This window comes from Pinus tabuliformis, chromosome 7 (genome assembly GCF_031772625.1).
Source record: "Pinus tabuliformis cultivar Carrire ecotype Pingquan chromosome 7, CPIR1, whole genome shotgun sequence".
In the NCBI taxonomy this organism is placed as follows: Eukaryota; Viridiplantae; Streptophyta; class Pinopsida; order Pinales; family Pinaceae; genus Pinus; species Pinus tabuliformis.
The window spans coordinates 296,215,449-296,239,843 of NC_142293.1; positions in this window are offsets into that span (position 1 = coordinate 296,215,449).

Genomic DNA, 24,395 nt, shown 5'->3' on the forward strand with positions numbered 1-24,395 from the left:
AATTTGCACCTTAATTTTACATAACTGTATATAGAGATATAAAATAAGGGAAAGTAAAAAAATAATAATTTACTTTTAGTATGAAGAAAAACACCATTTAATATGGAGATGAGTAAAAATATTAATATGGAGATGATACTAAATAGTATTATTAATATTACATGATGTGTACTTTACATGTCATATTTGAAACAAAAATATAATAATAAAAATATTTTGTAAAATATTTCAATGTCAATATTAAATAACATAATTTTATATCTACTTTATATAGAAAAAATAAATTAATTTAAATGACAAAATTTCTTATATTTTCACTTTCTATAGCTAGGAAGATGCGTAATTTTATTTATTTATAATATGGAATTGATATATAAGATTTTAAAAACATCAATAATAAAGAAAAGTTTAATGTAGATTATAATTAAAATATTTCAATACCTATGTTGAGTAAAAGATTTTAAGATGAAACCAGAGAGAAAGATTGAGAGAATTATTATTCCATTAATAGTTGCTTTCTAATTCAATGTATGAGGGATATTTGTAATTCTTTCATTGCTTGATATGGATTTGATATGTAATATTTAGAAAATATTAATAATGATAATAAAAAAAATGTAGTGTGAGAACGTGAATTATTAATAAAATATTTCAACTCAGATCTACTAAGCTCTGAGAGACATCAAATCTCTTTAGATGTGAACCTCTTTTAGAGTGAAAAGATATTTGATTCCTTTTTGCACTTTGTAAATTCAGAGCTAAGATGTATCTAGTATATAGAAATGTGAAATTTATATAATACTAGCCTAAATCTATCTTAACTTCGAATTTATCCACTCTCCAAAGAGAACAATTCTTTTTTCATTCTGAAAGAAAAAAAAAATAATAATAAATAAATAAATAAAAATAAAATTAAAATAAAATTAAAAAAATTTACAACTTAAAAAATTTGTTCCCTATTAGTTCAATAGATCTAGAGTTAAAAAAATCTAAATTAATTATTTAATACAATGAAAATAAAATTTTGAATGAAAACATTTTATATATCTAATTAAATCTCACCCATTGATCTTTTTATATTTTAATATAACAAGGCAGATAGCATTCCCTGCGGCTTAATTTAATTATTGAATTTTGAAAAGTATGAACTAATTGCCACATTTAAACAAAGGTTGCATTCTAGATACTCTTGCTTGGTTTAATTATAATTAAGTTAGAGTAAAAAAACAATGAAGACATATATGAATGGAGGAACAAAGTCGACCTTATACATTATAACATCGGGGTTTAATTTGATTGGCATTTTTGTTAAGTATGCCTTTGCACATAATATTTAAAATACCCCTTTTCCCTATAGCAAATATTTTGCACAATATATTTAGAATACCTTTCGAGCTTCACAAATCTCACGGACAAAAATTTTCTTTCTCGTAATTTCATGATTTACTCAAAATGGTTAATGTAAATGTATTAAAATTTTAGAATTTTATAAATTTAATGCATAATTAAGAAATGAAAAGAATAATCAAATCATTTTTTTTTAACTTATTAAATATAAAATGATGACCAACTAAACACGCTAAGGAATTTTCCTCTGATATTCCCCTCAATTCATACGTTACTTTGGAAGATACATACGTTACATATTTCACTGAATCCAGAGAGCGTACAAAGGGAGTTGGAATATAATAACATACAACCCACGTTTAGTTGAAAGTAGAAATTTGAAATGTCAACATGTTGATGATTCTGAATGTGTAGAAGGGAAGAGACCAATGGAGACACGCAAACAATCGGCAGCTTCCAGTTGAAGTCATCATATGCAGGAGCAGTTATATTGAAGCATATTTTAAAAACATTTTGATTTTTTGTTTTTTTGCGCAATATGCAATCAACAAGGATTTTTCGGTTTGTGTGCACAATATGTGAGCAACAAGGGCGAGGAGATGTGACAAATTGCATTGAATTGCAGGTTTGAGGAGATGTGACAAATCGCATTGAATGGAGATGTGACAAATCGCATTGAATTGCAGGTCTGTCAACCCCAATCTGCGGTGGAACTATGATTACAGAATAATGCTTCAACCCAATTAACCAATCAAAAATTTAAAAAACAAAAATTAAAATAATAAAAAAAATATATATTTTTTTCTATAATGTTAACATTATAACATGGGGTTTAATTTATGGTCAGCGCTAGAACTAATTGGATGTCAACGCATTTTTCGAATGTGTATATCCACTACCGCCATAGGGATAATAACTCCTACCTTTAGCAAAAGATGTCATTTTTATTACCAAAGTCGTAAAGTTTCTAAATTGGAAAATACTTTTATACCTATTTAATTCAAAATTATTTATTTATAACTATAATAAACTTTTATATATTTAAAATTTTTTATACTACCCTTACTTTGCCTAACTAAAATAAACTATAAGCAGATATAAAAATATAAATTTATCCCTAATTCACATATAGAATTGTATATATTAAAATTGTAAGGAGATATAAAAATATAAATCCATCCCTAATTCACATATAAAATTGTATATTTCTATTAATTGTATATTTTTATTATTATTTAACTCATACTTATCATTAAAATCAAATTTATTTTATATAAAATTGCATTATTTAAATTTGTATTACTAAATTATCATTATTCATCTCATCGTACTTAGTACACGTACACCAAAGACATTAACTCGAAAATGTTAAGACATTACTAAAAATTGGTTATATTAAATTGACAAGCAACATGTACACCAAAGAAATTAACTTGAAGAAATTATAAAAAATTTAAAACATTATTAGAAATTGGTTATATTAAGTTGACACTTTTTTATGTAAGAATAATGAAAATATTATATCAAGTAAAAGATAAAAATTTATGTCTTAGTGTTCTGTTCTTACTAAAAACAATTCAAAAAAAAATCTACCAAGTTTCTCTTTGGTTTTTGGAATAACTACCACCCATGTATATATACAACTCTGAGTTATTTTTATTTAATTGTATGGTTGTATTAGAAAGATCTATCCAAGTTTTTTTTGACAACTATTAATAATATTAAGTAATACAATTGTGTTTGATAATGTGAGCTATGGTTCTTATGAGTTGACACTAAGTGATATGATCAAGGTATTTACTATAGACCTTGAGGATAAGTGCATTGGTTTTATCAATTTTTTTTTTTTAATCTTTTATTAATATTAAAATAAAATAATACTGAAATAATATTAAATAAAAAACAAGTAAATAAATACAAATATTTTGTAAATAATGGTGGTACATTATAATAAGTATAGTACATGTCATGTCATTAGATTATTGATATAATGAGAGTTGTACAAATTGTATACATGTCATTTTTACATATTTTTTTCAAATTTATATTTTTTAAATTATTTGTTTGTTTGACAATTAAAAAATAAACCCCATAAAAATTGTCTATTCAATACTTTACACCAATGAGAAAATATAATTTTTGAATTTAAAAAATTCTATAATTTTAATTTTGGGAAAAATCAATTTAATATGATTTTTTTTTAGAAACTTTATAAAACTTTTGAAATATTTTTATAAAACAAAAAGTTTGAGTGTAAAGTGATTACAAACCATTTGTGTTTATGGTACATAGTAATTAATATATAATGTTATTTTTCAAATTATTTATATTTATTGTACATAGTAATTAATGATAGAATACATTTCAACCAATCATATTAGAGATAAATAGAAATAAATTTTATTTATAAATAATAAATTTAAATTCATAATATTAAACTTTGGATAGATTTAATTTTTTTAGTAAAAAAATAATAAAAAATAATACATTATTTCCACTAACAACAAATAAAATAAAATAAATAAATTCCCTTTCACTATATTAAAATAATTCCCGTAATCTTTATATCCATTTCTTTTACGTAAAGTTTTCATGCTTTTTTGGCATCATAGTTTCTTAAGTTCCACATAACCATAGAATAGACAACATATAATAATAACACCGAGTTTACTTATGAGATTCCCGGAGCTTGATTTATCTAATTTGCTAACGCTTTAAATGAAATATTATTTATATGAGAAAAGATTCCTTGGACTTGGTTTGAATCATTGCCCAGTGGAAATTATTTAAAGAATTTATTTGATTGTAAAAATTGTATTATTTTTTTTTTGGATTACGAAGTAGGGTTGGAATCATAGTCAATAAAAATTAACACATGAGAAATCATTTGGGATAACAACTTAGGTCTGATAGTTATGTCAAGTGAATGGTTTTATCTATATATATAAATATATAATTAATTAATTAATTAATTAATGTTATTGTAGAATTACTGATTCATTTATAAATATAAATTAATTTAATTAAATGAATTTTATGGTTGAATTTAATTGTGTAAAATGAGAAGTTTTTAATATTAGATAAAAATTTATTTTTATGAAAATTTAAATTAGAATCATGTTTGATTTTAAAGTAATGGTTGAATGTATATTTACACTTAAAAAATTATAACATATGATTCCTATAAATAAATGAAACCCTATTCCTTGGTCAAAGTATAATCTCATTGGTGTGATTGGTTTCTAAGAGCTTCATTATGTATAATTATCATCTAAAACACCTAAAATTCAATTAAGTTAAAGATTGGTATAATCTAAATAAAATAACAATATAAATTATAATTTCTTAAACCACAAAATAATCTTGCAAAACACAAACGTGCTCACAAAGCAAAAGACAAATATTAATAATTAATAATTATATTTTAATCTTGAATTATTTTAAAATCATTTTAAAATATATGTTCATTAGAAAACAATATATGTATATATCATTCTCTTATCATTTATGTGATTATCACGGGAAAAATAATTATTAAAAATCTTAATTAAAAAATTATATATATATATATATATATATATTATAAAATAAATATATATATATATACCAGTCAACCAAGGTACTTCAACCATTTTGAATATTTTGTAATTTCATTATAAACATAATACCATTTTGAATAATGTAAATTAAATAAATAAACAACATCCCAATCCATAAATAAAGAAAGATATATATATATATATATAAAATATATATATATAGAGGGTTGGAAGTGTAGTATTGCATCATGTCAACACTACATATCCCTAAAATTAAGCTGGTACAAGTTAACTTTTCTCACTTTTTCAACACAGAAGAACAGACCAAATGCTTGTGGGTCACTCTTCATGGACTTTCAAAAACCATAATTCTATTGACAAATTAATTTAATTCATTGTCAAATCCATTAGAAAAGTTGGGGCATTTATTTCCCAACTAAAAGTCTTTAACGCAGCCATGTGGATGTCATTAATTCCTTTCCTTTTCTACAAAATTATGGTTTGAAGCCTTCCAAGGAGAGCATAACTTGGATGTTAAGGAAATTAACTATATGATTGGATGTAATGTATAGGGATAATATTTTAATACATGAGATTTTCTTATTAATAAGACATACTTTTAATATTTATATGGTTTTCATTATTATAATATTTAAAAATAGGGTAATATGTATTTGTATTATTTTTTTTTATTAATTTTAAATTTTAAATTATTTTGATTTAAATTGAGTAAACATTAATATATCAAAATTTTGTTACATGAAGAGTTTTGTTATTATATAATTATTTTTGTTATTATATAATTATTTTTTCAAAAGTGTATAATCTTTTTAATTTAATGTAGAAAAACATAATATTTTTAACTTAATTCAAAAAAACCAAAAATTAGTGGATCAATAAAAATTTATTAATTTTTTTTCTCATGTTTCAATTTAAATTTGAAAAACTAAGGTATTGTATTTGATAAATAACAAATAAATATTACACAATATTGTTTGTAATTCATTTTTCTTTAATGTGAAAGTTTGTTTTTACTTTGGAACAATCTAATTATACACACCAAGTTGTGTGGATATCATTTAAGACATGTTGTAAGTTGAGAATCAAATTGGTGGAGATTTGACCCATGGAAGTTTACCATAATGTGACTATATTTTTTATTTAAAAAATTATGAAATGTTAAAAGCTTTTGAGTTGTAACTCACTTTTCATTAAAATTAGGTGATTAATACTTTTTTATAAGATACATACACTAAGGGAAAACCCAAGTACTTCTCTTGACTTTGAGAATGGTACCCAAGGTAATTCCTAGAACCTTTAGGTGGGTGTTGATGCATAAAAATATCCTAAAAAACAATTGGAGAAATCACCCAACCTATACTTATTTAAGATATCAATTCTCACTAGTATGTGGGGTCACTAAAGGGATTACTCCTTGAGAGGAGAATTTGTTAAGGTTTATCTAAATCCTAAATGCAATTCTAATTTATTTGCAAAATAAAATTAATTGGCTATTCTATTCTATGCCAATTTATTATAAATCTAACTATTCCATGGGCATAATTTAATAAAGTATGAAATATGAAGAATATACTCCTTACACCAAGAAATAATTCATTAGGTTCAAACATTAATCAAGGAAACAATATTCAATTTATCCTTTAAATAAATATTTAAATGAATAACAAATTTACCAAATATTTCATACTTCAAAAGTCATAAATCTATTGAGCAATGATCAACCCAATACAACAGAGTTTAATATCTGACAATAGTTCATATTTTAGATTTGTTTATATGCATTCACAATACAACAGAGTTTAATATCTAACAATAGTTCATATTTTAGATTTTCTTATATGCATTCAAAAAAGGGATGAAACATAAATAAATATATTTCAATAAACTTGTAAAAAATGTATGAATAACAATATCATACAAAATTTCAACAAGCAACCAAATCACTTCAAGGCTCTTGATTCTTCAACATTGGTTTGACAATCGTGTACAAGTAATTTTCCTCATAATTGCAAACCCTTTACTCTTATTTCCAAGTCCCATAAATACATTTTCCAAATTAAAAAAAAAAAAATACTCTTATGAAATTAATACTGGAGTTGAATTGTCCAAATTAATGTCACATAGTAAAATAATAAATATTCCCATATGAGTTTAGAGCATGCATTATTGGCCACTTTTGTGTAAGTGATAAGAGGGTTTACCAATAACTGATTGATGGACTACATGAACTATGTGCCTAAATTTTGAATTGAATTTTCTATTTCCCTTCTTTGGTGTTGGATATTTGTGATGCAGGGACCCACTATAATGGTCTCCTATGAGAATTGGACATTTTGCATGTTGAAGCCCATAAGGATATTGAATGTGTTATCAATGAGAGTGGAACAATATTTTCTTACATCAAAAGCTTGATTTAGACAAGCATTGAGGTTTTGAGCCCAATTTTCTAGGGAAATATGAGCTTTTTGTTTCTCTACCTCATAGGTCCTTGAAATATTTTATGGTTCCATATTGTACTTTGTTTTCCAATCCATCCATTTACTGAATACATTTCATGCATGATTCTGTTCATAAAATTTTCCTTTATTAGGATTAGAGAATTTATTCAATTCTTTATGGTAAGTTTAGATTTGATTTCGATTCTTAAATTGTTTGTCCTTTAAGCCTTTAATCTATGCAACTAGTTGATAGCACTGAATTTGTAGAAGTTCTTTATAACTATTTAAATTATTGTTTTATTTGTTATTCAATAGTTTTTTAATTGATCTTGATGTTATTATAAAAGAAAAACATTTTCTTTTGATATTCAACTTCCATTAGAGACCATTTATTCATTTATTTGCATGATTAAGTGCACCGATAAAATGAGGAACCACATTAGAAAGTACTTCTTTATTAAGCTTTAAAGCATCCCAAATTATTACCCACTTTGTTGGGATGCTTCTTTTTGTTTTATTTTTTCCTATTTGGTCTTCCTTTAATGATAGCCTTTTTACCACTACTGAAGAAGTTTTTACTAAGGGGAAATTATTCTTCTTTAGTTGGCTCAATAGAATCTACATACATAACCCTCGCAGAATGTTCCTAAATAGGAAGATAAAGGTGTTTTAGAAATTATAAATGTAATGATTCATGCTCTTTCTTTTGGTTGATCATGTTGAACATTTTTTGATATAGGGTTCTTTATCACATGATCTTGACTCTATTGCAACTCTAATTCAATTTGCATTTCTTTGTATAAAAACTATGGTTGGGCTTCCTCTATTGGAGTCTATTGAGACTGAATTTCCTCTATATACATTTTCTTTATTTGAGATTGTTGAGAAAATACATTCTTTGATTGGAAATCTAATTGAGATTTTGTCTATAATTGAAATTTCTCTTTCTAAACCTATTCTATCTACAATCTTTTTGTTTGAACTTCGTTTACATGAGATATTGGTTGAACTTGAGTTTATGAGGATTGGACCTCTAACATGAAATTACCACCCAAGGAAATTTGTATACTTCTTTGAAATGCTAAAAAATCAATTCCAACAGGTCCTTCTAGGATCTCTTGAATTATTTCAAGAAATTCTTGATATATTTTGGGCCCTTAAAAAACGTTATCAAAAGTTAAACCTTCATGTACATATACTTTGAAACCTTTTTGAGTTTGTAATGCTCCTAGACAATGTTATCTGAATCATGCTTTTTGAAATCTATATAGACAACTTTATATATTCCAATGTTGTTGCTTCTACCTTAGCATGTTTAGGGTTATCTAAAGCATAGATTCTTAGTTTTATTAGTAATGAAGGCCATAACTTCTTAGAACTGGATGATAAATATTTAGTATTTCATGTGCCAACTGTATGATAGGAAATTTCCTCGAGGATTAGCTTATTAAGAACATACGTGGGAAGTGCATGAGCAGGAGCTTGACATCCATAAACCTATAGATGAGGAATCCAATCTTTTTCTGTAAGAAGGGAATCCAATCTTTGTTGGGGGCAATTTCATTATTTGAATAGGGAGCCCAATTGTATTGGTACGGTAGAAGGATTGAACCTAGAGACTCAGTATTGACTATCAGATGCTGAATAAGTTCATTTTTCAGAATAGGTACCCAATCCCATGGATTGATAACCTTCTAGACTAGCTCAAGGGGGGATAATATTTCAGTAAGATTGACTTGACATCCAACTATAACTAGGTGCCTATTGAACCCTCTGATGTGTGGAAGACCGCCTTCAAATCCAAGGAGGGCCTTTTTGAATGGTTGGCCATGCCTTTCAGGTTGACGAATGTGCCCACAACCTTCATGAGATTAATGGATGACATCTTGCAACCCTTTAGCAATGCATTCATGGTAGTGTATTTAGTTGAAATCTTGATCTTCAGCCAGAGTTGGGAAGAGCACCTCCACCATATTTGGACAATTTGGAGAAATGCACTTTTGACATGACCCGGATTCAATATCAGGGTGCATCATTGATGATAAGGGTGTGCATGTGGACCTAGACAAGATACAAGTCATACGGGATTAGCCAACCCTAATCACTCTAAAAGAACTCCACCTCTTTTTGGGTCTTGCCAATTTCTACTACAGGTTCATGTTGGGGTTCTCTCATATCACTTGGCCTTTAAGTGAATTCACCAAGGGTGGAGCGAAATAATTTTTTTTTGGTCTGAAACCCAAAAAAATGCATTTTTCGAGTTGAAGCATCGCTTCTTCTCTGCACCAGTGCTCACATTACCAGACCTGCAACATCCATTTTAGATTGAGATAGAGGCCTCTGACTATGCTATTGGTATAGTTCTTACTCAGCAAGGGCATCCAAGGGCTTACCATAGTGAGACACTTTCAAACATAGTCTTAGAGTATCACATTTATGACAAAGAAATGTATTTCATTATGTAGGCTTGCCATTAGTGGAAGCATTAAATTGTGGGGAAGGAAATGGTCATCGACATAGAGCACAAACTCATGCATTTCATACAGACACAAGGGAAGTTGCAGAACACTTTCCATCAGAAATGGTCCACATACCTACAATGGTTCCATTTGAACATTAAGTATAAGAAGGGAAACACCAATAATGTTGCAGACTGCCTAAGCTGACCACCAGTCATGGCACTGATAACTATGCTCGACTCGGGTGGGCATGAGACTTCGAGGAAGCGACATCTTTAAAAGAGTGATCTACAATTCAGTAGCACATACCAGACGGTCCTACAAGGGAAGAAAGTACCAAATTTTCACCTCCAGAATGCACTATTATGCCACTTGGGACACATATGTGTTCCTTTAAGTGAGCATGCCAAGATGATTTGGGAGTCGTCCTACAGTCAGTTCGTTGGACATTTCAGAGTAGAGAAAATAGTGGCAGTAACACAAAAGTATTTTTATTGTCAAAAACTTTGCCAAGGTGTTGGGAAGTACATTAGATATTGCACCACCTATGTCATTGCCAAACCAAACATTAAGAAACAAGGCCTATATACTCCTCTACCTAATCCTATTTGACCTTGGGAATCCTTCTCCATGGATTACATGTTAGTCCTTCCTTCTACTAAGCATGACAATGACTGCAGTTTCTTGGTCATTGACAGATTCTCTAAGATGGACATCATGGTGGCTTACAAGAAGAGTATCATAGCAGAGGTCACTGCTAAGATCTTCTTTGAGTGAGTGTGGGTACACTTTAGGATCCCAAATTCCATTATCTCAGATCGGGACAACATATTTCTAAGTGCATTTTTGTCAAGTCTTTGGTCGATGTTGGATACCAAACTCACTAAGTCCATGACGTTCCACCCCCAAATTGATGGCCAAAAAAAGCTCATCAATAAGATGATTATACACATTCTATGCATGTACAACTCAAAGCATCCACACACATGGAATGAAAGCCTCCCCTTTGTCTAGAAAAGCTACAACAGAGCTCTCCATAGCTCAATGGGCCATAGCCCCTTTCAGGTAAGGATGGGATTTCAGTCATTATGTCCCATTGATGTTGCCATACCATTTGTAGCTACTCCATAAGATTTGACTCATGTCTATTCCAAAGCCGCTAGGGCTGACAACTTCATTGAATGCATTGAACACATTTTCCAGCAGGTCCATGATATATTGGAAAAATCCAATGCTAAGTGCAAGAAGTGCCATGATTAGCATCGAGTGTTGCACAAGTTCTAGGTGGGTGACAAAGTTTGGCTACATTTGCAGAAAGATTGCCTCGCTGGATCCCACTGCAATCTTTTCCTGCTCTGATATGGCTCATACACCATCACCAAGGTTGTAGGGGACAATTCCTTCGAGCTCAACATCCCACCATTCCTTGGTCTGCACCGAGTGTATAATGTAGACCACCTTCAGCCATACTTTCCACCATTCTTGGAATACATCTGACATTACAAAACAACTCACACCAACAGAGACATGCCACAATTGATCAGCTCATGGACACGCTAATCAAGAACACTCGCCAATAGAGGAGGCATCTATATCGAGTTGTCAAAGCAGGCCCACTCCTTCACCAGGGCAAGTGGTTCACAAGGACCAGGTTCAACAGAAATTTCCTGACCTCATGGAGGCTCTGCACGCAATGGGGACCATTTCTTCCTAAGGAGGGAGGACTGATCCAGGTGGATATTGGTGGAAGCCCACCTATTCCACCTATACCTCCAGTCAGTTTCATCTATTTCCTTGCTTATTTCAATATTTACTATTTTTAGTAGTTTTTCGGGTCTCGAACTTTCGGAGCAATTTTGACCTCCTAAACGACGTTTTTTTGAGGTCCGTAACAGGCTCGTTTCCATTGGAAAGGGTCTGCCACAAATACTATAGTACTCAAACATAGCTTTCAAACAAGGTATCATACGCGCCAAATGGAGATAATATTACTAAGTTACAACCCTGGGAAGTTAGCTGCCCAACTAACCCCAACAAGTCCCACAAAATCTTGGAATTCCATCTCCTCGGGTTATGGTTTTGATTTTTTATGGTTTTCCCTTGCTTTTCAATAATAAAAGGGTCCTTGAGCCTAATTTTAACATGGTTTAGAGGCATGTAACCGCCACATCTCTTCTCAAAGATAAGCTACCATCGCCCAAGCTAGTTTATTCCCATTCTATTTGTAAGCATATTTCAGTATTATGATATTAATGAAATGAAGTGGTATTTCTCATGCATCTCTGTATTTATTATTATATCTATAATTTGTTGCATTCCTATTATGAAACCAGCTCATAAAAAGATAGAGAAGATAGATCAACACCTGAGAAATAAGCCTCTTCGAGGGGGCAACCTCCTTTACATTACACAAATGAACAATTCTTGGATGATACAAATGACAAGACCTCCTTTCTATATATAGGGGTCTAAGGGTTCATAATATAATCAGAGCCGACATAACACTAATAATGTAAGGGCACACCAATAATAATAGTGGGCTTTTGTGGGCCACAATAATAACAATATGGGGACTACATGGGCACAACAGTATACTAAGGGGGTTGCACTAATAACAATAACGGGTTACACTAGTAGTATAGTGACCTAACATGCCCCTCTCCTTCAGAAAGTGTTGTCCTCAATGCTTGAGTAGTTCTGGATGCTTCCGTATAAAATTGTCATCCTCCCATGTGGAATATTCAGTAGGTAAGTTCTTCTATTTGATGAGATACTCTGAAATTGATCAATTTCGTAGCTGTCAAATTCTTATTTCTATGACTGCTTAAGGTTCCAATATGATTTTTCCTTCCTCATCAAGTTCTGGAAATATTATTTGAACTGGGATCTTCTGCAACTTTTGAATGACTGGCCACACTTTTTCGTCATTCTTCCATTCATCCCTTGCTTCATTTATCCAACCTGGTTGGATAATAGAAATAGCACAAAACAATGCTTCCACATCCTCATCCTTTCATGAGAGTGCATCTGCAACAACATTTTCCTTCCCTTTTTTGTAGATGATTTCAAAGTCATAACCCAACATATTTGTGACCCATTTTTTCTATTCTTCTAAAGATAATCTTTGTTCTAAAAAGTATTTAAGACTATCATGATCCATTTTTACCTTGAAGTGTCTTCCCATTAGGTAAGGTCTCCATTTCTTAAGTGCATGTAGTATTGCTAACATTTCCTTCTCATAAATATCTTGCTTTGAGTTGTAGCTGTAAAAATACCCAATCACCTACATCAAAACTTCTTTCACTGCGATATTGATCTGCCCGTTGTTTCATTCGATTCTGCACCAAAGTGGTGTTATCCTTTAAAAGTTGGAGAACTTGTTGTTGATGCTCGATGTGATCTTTCACTGCTTGAATATTTTTTTTCTTGATATGTCCTTCTATCTTGAGAGTTTGAGTGGTAATTTTTCCCAATGAATTACAAGATATGGTTAGATTCATTCCTTGATTCTCGATTTGATCTTTCACTTCTTGAACATTTTTCTTCTTGACATGTCCTTCTATCTTAATAGTTTGAGTAGTGGTAATTCTTTCCAACGCTTTACAAGATATGGTTAGATTCATTTCTTCTTTCTCTGGGGTTGGTTCCTAGTGTATATCCTCTTCTTTTGATGTTTCTTGATCCTTTTCTTCCTCCTATTCATAATCTATGTAAAATAATTTCTTCTTAGCACACTTATGACCTTTAGTGTATTTGCTATCACAATTTTAACAAAGACCTTTTTCTCTTTTTTCTTCCAATTTTTGTGGTGTAAACCTTGTAGGTTATTGAAGGCTAGGAGAAAAAACATTCTATAATTTTAGTCATGAGTAGTGGGATTCCTTGTTTCAATAATTTTTCTTTCAATTTTTCTTGCCAACCTGAATGTCTTCTCTAATGAATCAGGTTCCCAAAGACAAACCCCATGTTGAATGTTATCCTTTAAAGTCCCTATGAAGACATCAATCCTTTGCTTCTTTGGAATATCATTTACCCTTATATTTAGTTTTTGAAAGTCCTCAATTGGCTTTGCCATTGAACCCTTTTGTTTGAGATTTATCAATTGGCTAAAGAAGGTTTGTCTCTTTGTATCCTCATAATGTGCTATCGTTTCCTCCGTGAAAATTGACCATGTGACAATTGGTTTAGACAACAAAGCCCTTCATACCATAAAAATTGATTTTGTTCTAAATATAAAGATGCAATACATACCTTTTGTAATAGTTTCACCTCATGTAGATCAAAACATTGCTCCATATTTAGTATCCAATTTAACAGATCCTTGCCATCAAACTTCCTCATATCACCTTTTCTTGATTTTAGGAGGTCGATCTTGAAACGACTGTAACTTTGTAATTTCAGACCTCCAAGTTTTGAAATTATGTTCTGCAATAGCCCTCTGAGTTCTATTTCTAACCCCACAAGTGTAATCAAGATGGGATTCTTCAAGGAAGAGTTATGTCAAATCTCCCACGATTACCTGATTATAGACGAGTTCAATAGAGTGAACTTCTATGAAGTGCCCCATGTCACTGTTTCAACCTTAGTACCTGAAACGGTACATAAAAAAATGCAGTCTGTCCTATTCTTGTAACTTCTTATGACATTTCAATATGATGTTCAAAGAGAAAGTGATGATGATTTTTCTAATGTCACGTATTTGGGATGTAATTTGGGAGCCTGTAGAAACCCTAAATGTCTTGAGCTGTATCTCCAAAAATATAACAAAACAAGATCTGAAATTTGGGCTCGAGCTTCACCACGTTTTCAACCCAATGGGTTTTAACTTCAGAGTCGGAAAATTTTTAGAAACACAATTATAGAGAAAATGACACGATGACCTGTTTGAGATGGAATTATGGAGTTTGCAAAAACCCTAATTTCCTCAGATTATATCTCCGAAAATATAGCGAGACAGCATCTGAAATTTAGAGCCGAGGTTCAGCGAGACGTCATCTCAAATGGGTTGATTTTTTGGCTTCTAAAACATTTCAAAACAAATGTTATAGCGAAAATTCCATGATGACCTGTTTGGAGCAGTGAAACCCTAGAATCCAAAGCTTTGATACCAAATATTATGAAACCAGCTCACAAAAAGATAGAGAAGATAGATCAATGCCTGAGAAATAAGCCTCTTCGAGGGGGAAACCTCCTTTACATTACACAAATGAACAATTCTTGGATGATACAAATTACAAGAACTCCTTTCTATATATAGGAGTCTAAGGGGTCATAATATAATTAGAGACGACATAACAATAATAATGTAAGGGCACACCAGTAACAAAGTAGGCTTCTATGGGGCACAATAATAACAATATGGGGACTACATGGGCACAAAAATATAATAAGGGGGTTGCAATAATAACAATAATGGGTTACACTAGTAGTATAGGGACCTAACAATTCTTGTTTAAGTTCGGATCAAAGAGGGATCAAAACTTTCAAGGTGCAAATGTTTCCTCAAGTTTTTCTCTGAAAAAATGAGTTTTCACCTTGAAAGATTTAATCCCTCTCTATGCTTGATAGATTTGGAGTCAATATGGATTTATTGGCTTTTAATATTTTTTGATGAAAATTAAAATTATTCAAATTCTATGTCATAAGCATTAATGACAATTTAAATGTAAATTGTTTGCCCATCCAAACCACTGCACTAAATCCATACAAATTCAAAAAAAATGTTAAAAAATTATGCTAGGGATGCTCATTTTGACATTAGGTTGACATGTTGTGATTAGAGAGAAAATTTAAAAAGACTTACCACTCTTTATGTTTACCAAATATTATTGCAGATGTTTTGTTTTAATATTTTTTTATTAAAATTTGAAGTATTCAAATTCTATGACACAATCGTTAATGAAAATTTAAATGTAAATTGTTTTCCCATCCAAACCACTACACCAGAGGCATACAAATTGGATAATTTAGATAAAAAAATTATGTCACGGATGCTTGTTATCACCAAAAAATGATCACCTATTCATTTCTAAGTAGGTGGATCGAAATACACCATGTGGATTTAATTTTACCATAGTAAAATCACTTTCACTATGGAAAATAATTTAGTAAACCAATTCTATTAAATTATTTTGTGATTTAAATAAAAAACACCATGAGAATAATTAGATAAATCATTATTTGTTTAATTTTCTCTAGGAATTATTATTAAATCATTATTTAATAATTATTCCTTGTTACATTTGACTAAATCCCTTAGGAATATTTAAGTAATTCATTATTTATTTGAATTTCCTTATTTTTGTTATTAGAATAATTATTAAATCACTATTTAATAATTATTTTGATTCCACACGTTTCTCTTTTCTTGCGAAATAATTAATAAATCATTTTATTTTTTAATTACTTCTAAATAAAGGAATTTAAACATCTTAAATCATTTTGCCTCTCTTATAAATATAATAAAGTATTCCAAGTAGTTAGATCTAAATTTGATCAATAATATTTTATTATTCTCCATTTTCAAGATTAAATCCATACTTTTCTATATAAAGGAGGGGTTTTCATTCATTCTTCACCATGATCATTATCATTGTCAACATTATCATCATTTTCTTGAGCTCCCATTTGAGTTTTTAACTTTGTTTGGGTTTTTCACATGATTGAGAGGGGGAACTCTATTTCTGAAGTATCAAGGATATCAAAGGACCCATCCCATGGAGGGGGACTTACAGACTAATCTGTAAATCTCTTTCACCAGGTGTTATCAATGAAGATTTAGTCATTTAAAATGGTCTTTCCAATTGGGTTATTATTATGGATACATTATTTTTCTGTTGTTTGTTTTAGATCTTGTTTTCTTTTACTATAGATTTTCCATTCGTATTGCAGATCAAGAATGACAACAACCATCAAATTGTTGTTAGGGTCACTTGTCACCTAATGAATTAAGTGAGGATTTTTGGTATACCTTCCAAGAATTTTCACACTAACAAATGTCCCCATTTGTTAGTGTGAAAATTCCTGGAAGGTTTTCCAAAAATCCTCACTTACGTCACTAGGTGATAAGTGACCCTAACAACAATTTGATGGTTGTTGTCGTTCTAGATCTGCAATACAAATGGAAAATATGCAGTAAAAGAAAACAAAATCTAAAACAAATAGCAGTAAAATAATGTATCCAAAATAATAACCCAATTGGAAGGACAATTTTAAATGAATAAATATTTATTGATAATGCTTGGCGAAGGAGATCTACAGATTAGTTTGTAAGTGCCCCTTCGTGGAATGGGTCCTTTGATGTCATCAACGCTTCAGAAAGAGAATTCCCCCTCTCAATTGTCTGAAAAAATAAAACAAAGTGAAGAACTCAAATGGGAGCTCAAGAAATGATGATAATGTTGACAATCATAATGATCATGGTGAAGAGTGGATGAAAAACCCTCATCTATATAACAAAGTATAGAGTTAATCTAGAAAATAGGGAATAATAAAATATTATTGACCAAATTCAGATCTAACTAAATGGAATACTTTATTATATTTATTGGAGAGGGGAAAGGAATTTAAAATGGTTAAATTCATTTATCTATAAATAATTAACAAGTAAAATGATTTATTAATTATTTCGCGAGAAACAAAAAAGGTGTGAAATCAAAATAATTATTAAATAGTGATTTAATAATTATTCTAATAACATAAATAAGGAAATTTAGATAAATAATGAATTATTTAAATAATCCTAAGGGATTTAGTCAAATGTGAAAAGGAATAATTATTGAATAATGATTTAATAATAATTCCGAGAGAAAATTAAACAAATAATGATTTATCTAATCATTCTCATGGGGTTTTTTTATTTAAATCAGAAAATAATTTAATAAAAGTGGTTTACTAAATTATTTTTCACACTGAAAGTGATTTTACTATCGTAAAATTAAATCCACATGGTATATTTCAATCCACCTACTTAGAAATGGACAGGTGATCATTTTTTGGTGATAACAGATTGGCCCCACACATATGAGTGTTAGAAGCAAATCGTATGACCAAAAGACATTTTAGATTACACTTCCATAAGACACTAAAAGGGGATTCAGAGAGAGAGAGAGGGAGAGAGAGAGATTTGAAGCAAGTCAAGGATGGACAAATAATAGAGGGGCCGAGACCTACAATACTGATAGAAGTCTCTTATGTGGTAGTACATGATCTCAAATGATGTAGGGGAGGCATACCCATACACACTAAGATAACTGAGTACAAAAAATAATGGTAAGCCAAACAACGTGGGACTAAACTATAAAGTACATGATACAGTGGCATCAATGGGCTAGAAAATAATACAACAAATCCCATATACGTAATGCACCTAGAAAAAACATAGGTCAGGATTGAATACAATAATATCTGAGTACATGAGATATAATTCCCCTCAAACTGACATGGGGAGGGGGGGATCACAACCAAGTAAACCCTGTTGAATAGGAAAGTGCTCAGAAAATCTGAATGGATCATCTGGAGGAGACATGTATGATATGGGCACTGCAAGTAGCGGACACTAAACCCATCAAATCTACGAAACTGCATCAGAGGCTAGATCAACATCTGTGGTCATCCAGGCATGTAGGGGGCTACTTGAAGCGCCACCCCCTCATGAGGTCTGAAACATATCAGACACACCCGGGAATCACTGGGAAAATTGCCTGGATCACCAAATCGTCAAGTGTATGAATCTCAATCATGCGATAAGGAGTTGATGTCGACCATGTGAGAAATAGCCAAGTCAAAGGGAAATAATGAGTCCCTTTTCCTAATCTGAGGCACCGAACAAAGATGGAAGCTAGAACCAAGGTACACCTCCCTCTAGACTACTCTCTGGGATAAATGTACTGAGGTCTATAGAAGAGAGCCCATCAGAGTTAAGGCAATGAGGAATCCTTAGCAAAGGAACAAGGGAATATAATAGAGTAACTGATGGATTGCCACCAGGGACGATGATGGAAGAAAACATGATGGATGGTGGAATGATGACTTCCCTTGTAAGAGCATAATAGAAATGGTTGACCTCGCAACCACTGACTCAAATAAACAGGGGATAGTCAATGACTCAAACTAGGGTTTGGAAAAGATGGAGCAGAAGGACTGGAGTCAAAATATAAGTATGATGGAAGAAATGTGGCATGACAATGAATGAAACAATATAACAAGATACAATGTGGACTCATAATAGACTCCATAAGTACAAGAGTGAAACATATCATATGCTCTGAATAAGGGTGACATGAGGATGCTTCCATACGGGAGAGGCCCGGTGGGGACCATGAAAACATGAGTAAATGATGGTTACTCATAATAAAAATTGACATGAGAGTCAACTAGTGAAAAGGTAAAATGGTACCAGAGAACAAGTGGCTCAAATGAAGAGATTTGATTTTAAAGGGTGGCAAAGGGAAACTTCATAGAAAAAATGGTGTCTAGGTGAAGTGTCAAATTACAAAAAATAAAGAGAGACCCATTATAGAACTCAGTGAGAGCTTTCTAATGATGTTGATAGTTCGTCAAGCGGAGCTACCATTTGGTCGCAATGGGCAATGGAAAAAACTAGGGTTTTTCCTATAAAAGGGATTTTTGCCTCCAAATCCAATTCATTTGCATAGTGAGTTGTAGAGAATTAGGAGAGGAGGAGAAGGCCCTCAATGTTGTGGAGATTGTAGCGAGCAAACTGACTGTCGGAATGAGGATCTATGAGTTCGAGGTAGGTGGCCTAACCATACTCATCAATTTTAGTGGTTTAGATTTTCAGATTAGGTCCTGAATTTTTGCTGGGAGACCCCCACCTTCCCTTACAGTCATAACGCACTATTTGGGGCTAGATCTGTGCTCTAGAGCATAGAAATGGGGCTCACAAGTGTGTTTAGGTCATATTTTGAGGAAAAAAATGCACTTTGAACTAAGGGGGTGGGCAGGACTATGGTCTGTTGGTAACTAAGGTTAAGTGCATCAATGACTGTCTTTTATACTCTAAACTGACAAAACTTAGTGTTGTCTTGTAGGTATGGAGTAGTTAAAGATATCATGGCAAGAACGAGAGTTCGATACCCTCCATGTTGAGATTTAGGGGAATCAAGTAGTGAGAGAGATACCAGCACGATGTGACATGCTAAATGTCAGACCAGGTAGTAACTCCTCAAAAACAATTCGTTGATATTCATTAAGGTTGGTCTTTATTATATACATGAGGGAGAGACTATTCATTTCATCTCCCAGTGACTATTCCTATTCTCTATTATTTATTTACATTAATTTCACTTATTCACCCAATCCTGATGATTAGGTGTCAACACTCCCCCCTTAATCTGAAGGGATGATGGTAAGTCCAAGCATCATTCTGAATCTTTCAAGCTTTTCTCTTCCAAGTGCTTTGGTGAAGATGCCTGCTATTTTATCATTAGTGGAACAATGGCGGAGATGGATTGTTTTTGCCTCAACATGATGTCGAATCAGATGATATTTAGTATTGATGTGCTTCGTTCGATCATGGAACTTTGGATTCTTGGCCAATTTTATTGTCGAGGTATTTTTAATCATGAGTGGAGTTGGTTGTACTTGTTTTACCTGCAAATCTTTAAGAATTTTCTGAATCACACAATTTCTTTTGTTTCCTCAGCTGCTGCCACGTATTCTGCTTCTATTGTGGAATCTGCTGGAACTGATTGTTTGCGTGATCTCTAGGAGAAAGATCCTAATCTAAGACTCATAACATAACCTGAAGTAGATAACCTAGTGTCTTTGTCTCCATTGAAGTTTGAATTAGAGTATCCAATCAAGCTGAAGTCGTCCACCTGTGTATATTTTATTCCAAAGCCTTGAGTTCCCTTCAAGTACCTTAGAACTATTTTTGCAGCAGACCAATGTCCCTCACAAGGCTTTTGCATAAACTTGGAGAGGATTCCAACAGCAAACAAAATGTCTGGCCTGATAGTAGTTAGGTAGTTGAGACTTCCTACAAGCTGTCTATACTTTTTTGCATCCTCAAATTCTTTTCCTTTAATGGATGTGAGCTTTAAGTTTTGTTCCATTGGAGTAGTAAGAGGATTGCATTCTGTCATGTCAAACCTGTTCAACAGATCTCAAATGAACTTCTTTTGAGAAAGAAATATGGACTTCAGATGTTGAGTTACTTCAATACCAAGATAGTAATGAACATAGCCCAAATTAGTCATTTCAAAACCTTTCCTCAATTCCTTCTTTATGGATGCAATGTAGCTTTCATTGTTCCCTGTCATCAAAAGATCATCTACATATACCACAAGATATGCAGATGTTTTGCCAACTTTCTTGACAAATAAAGTTGCATCATCAAGATCATAATGTTTGAAATTGAGTTTCAGAAGATGCTCAGTTAGTTTTTCATACCAGGCTCGAGGTGATTTTTTGAGGCCATACAAGGATTTCACAAGTTTGCATACTTTATGTTCATGTCCTTTCACAACAAATCCTTTTGGCTAGGACATAAAAACATTCTCTTTTAGATCTCCATTCAAGAAAGCAGTTTTTACATCCATTTGATGGACTTTCCAACTGTTCTGAGCTGCTAGGGCAAAGAGTGTCTGGATGGTAGCCCATCTTGCTGTGGGGAAAAAGTCTCCTCATAATTGACCCCTTCCTTCTATGCAAAACCTTTTGCCACAAGCCTGGCTTTGTGCTTTTCAAGTGAGCCATCTGCTTTATACTTGTTCTTGTAGAGCCACTTGTAGCCAATTGGTTTAGTTCCTAATGGAGGATCAACAAGCTTCCAAGTGCCATTATTTATCAGGGCATCATACTCCTTTTGCATCGCTTCTTTCCATTCATCATCAGAAGCAGCTTCTTTGAAGGAAGTTGGTTCAAAATCTATAGACAAATTCAATTCACAATCATAAGAAACATCCATATCAACAGGTGAATTAGAGTCATCTACATCACCTCCATTTTGCTGGTTTGAATTTCTAGTTCCTGTCTTTCCAACCTCATCAGGATGAACACTTTCAAGTGTCTTTATCAGCCACTTTGGGGGACCTTTCTCAGATGGTCCAGGTTGCTCCGTTGATTGAGTTGGGACTGAATCAAGATTGAGTCTCCCAATTCTATCAATCACATCACTTAAAGCATCATCCGTTGTTGGAATTTCATGCGGGGGAGAGAGTTCTTCAAAAGAAGATTCCAAATGTTGATCTAGTATAGGAATCCCCCCTTCAAGATGTGGAATCTGATTATCAAATTCTTGAAATGATTTTGCATTTGCGAATATATCCAAGAGATCAAGTTTCCACTCAACAAAATTGTCAGTTTTGGATGATTCAAGAAAGATTACATCTATAGACACAACAAACTTTTTATTGACTTCATCATAGACACGATATGCTTTGGAGGTGTTTGAATACCCCAGGAAGATACACTTACGACTTCTTGCACCAAGTTTTTTTCTATGTACTTTTGGTATCAAGGCATAATAGGTGGAACCAAAGACCCTGAGATTCTTTACCAAAGGAATGTGCCCATACCACATTTCATATGGAGTCTTCTTTCTAATAGAATTAGATGGACATCTATTCTTTATATATACAGCACATAGAACTGCATCAGCCTAAAACATCAGCTTTACATTTTTTAAAAACATCATTCAGCGTACCATATTTAAGATTGTTGTATTCATTCTTTCAGCTACACCATTCTGTTGATGATTATAAGGCACAATTGTTTGATGTTTGATCCCATGTTGGCGAAGATAGTTTTCAAATTCATTTGAAGTGTATTCTTTTCCATTATCAGTGTGAATAGAGCCAATATGAGATTGTGCATCATTTTCAATCCATGTATGAAAGTTCTTGAATGTTTGAAAAGCATCAGATTTGTTCTTCAATAAATAAACCCAACACATTCTGGTGTAGTCATCATATATTTATTTCCATTTGCAGAAGGAATAGGCTTTGGACCATATAAATCTGAATGAATGAGTTCAAGTTTTCTATGAGCTCTTGAATGTGAATCATGAAAAGACTATTTTCTATGCTTTCCTAGAATGCAGGCATCACATTGCTTAAGTTTCCTAGGAATTGTAGGCAAACCAGCAACACCATTTTTCTTCAACAAGCGGAGGTTGTCATAGTTCAAATGTCCAAATGTAGCATGCCATAATAAACTTGATGGAAGTGTACCTTCTTCATAATGAGAATTGTATGAGAAATGTTGTGCACGATCAGAGGTACCTTACAGCTTGAGAAGCCTTTCTTCTTCTATTCCCCTCATGACAAGTGAGTGGTCAGATGCTTTTCTCACCTCAAGCTTGCCATCAAACATATGAATGGAGTGACCTTGCTAGTGGATGTGGACCAAGTACAACAAGTTTCTCTTCCGCTGTGGGAGATATAGAACATGATGCAGAAGGATGTCTGGAAGACCAGGAAATTCAAGCCTGATTGTGCCAAGCCCTGATGGCTTGATTTTTTATTGTTCTGCAAAGTATACTGCTCCATCAACATTGTCCATAAATTCTTCAAAAAAATCTTTTCAATGAGTCATGTGGCAAGTTTCTCCTAAATCAAGAAACCAATCATTTTTCCAAGAAGCAAGTGAAGCATTAAATAAATCTTCATTTACTCCGATATTACATTGTGCCACAACATAATGAGCGGATTCAGGTGCTTTACCTTTTTCTGTATCATTAGTTTTACCTTTGGGTTGATTTCTTTGCTGCTCAATTTTGTCCCAAGGTAACTTGCATGTCGAGGCATTATGTGATCCATTTCTTTTGCAGCATATGCAGTGAAAATCTAACTTTTCTCCTTAAGATTGTTTGCCCCCCCTGCCTCTGAAATATCTTCCTCTTCCTCCTCGACCACCTCTTCCTCTGGAAGAATCTTGAGCAGGATTATTTTCTTTATGAACAAGGCACACAACCTCTTCAGAAGATTCAGGGGTTGTCTTCTTTCCAAAATCTTTCTCTCTTTCAACAAATTTTTTCACAAGAGAGTCAAAGGTAATATCTTTGAGATTTCCATTTGCTTGCAATGACTCAAGATAATTGGAGTAAGTAGGATAACGTTCCTTGAGAAAAGTGATAAGAGGAATATCCAATTCAACCTTAGTGGCTTTGATATCATGCATTATAGATTGTATTTCAGATGCAAGAGCAAGAGGATCATTATTTTGCAATTCAAGAGTAAAGATTTTAATCATGAGTTGAACAACTTCAAGTGTAGAATGTGATTCATAGATCTCTTTCAGCTTTTGTAAGGCTTCGAAAGTAGTTGAAAATGGCGAAATATGGCAGCTCACCTCTTCACTTACAGATGCTGCAATTAATGCATAGGCTTTGTTGTTCTTATTTTCCCAAATGGTGAGCTCTTTGTCTAAGGTAGGCTGTTCTGGCTCTGTCTCCGTCTCCAATACAAACTCCTTTCCACAACTCATTGAAAATGAGGGTGTGTCTTATCATCTGGGACCACTCAAGATAGTTCTCCTTTCCAATGAGAACTATTCCCACAACATATATGATTGAATGCATACTGTAAAAAAACTTATGCTGCTAAAAAAAAAGATTCTGATAGAGG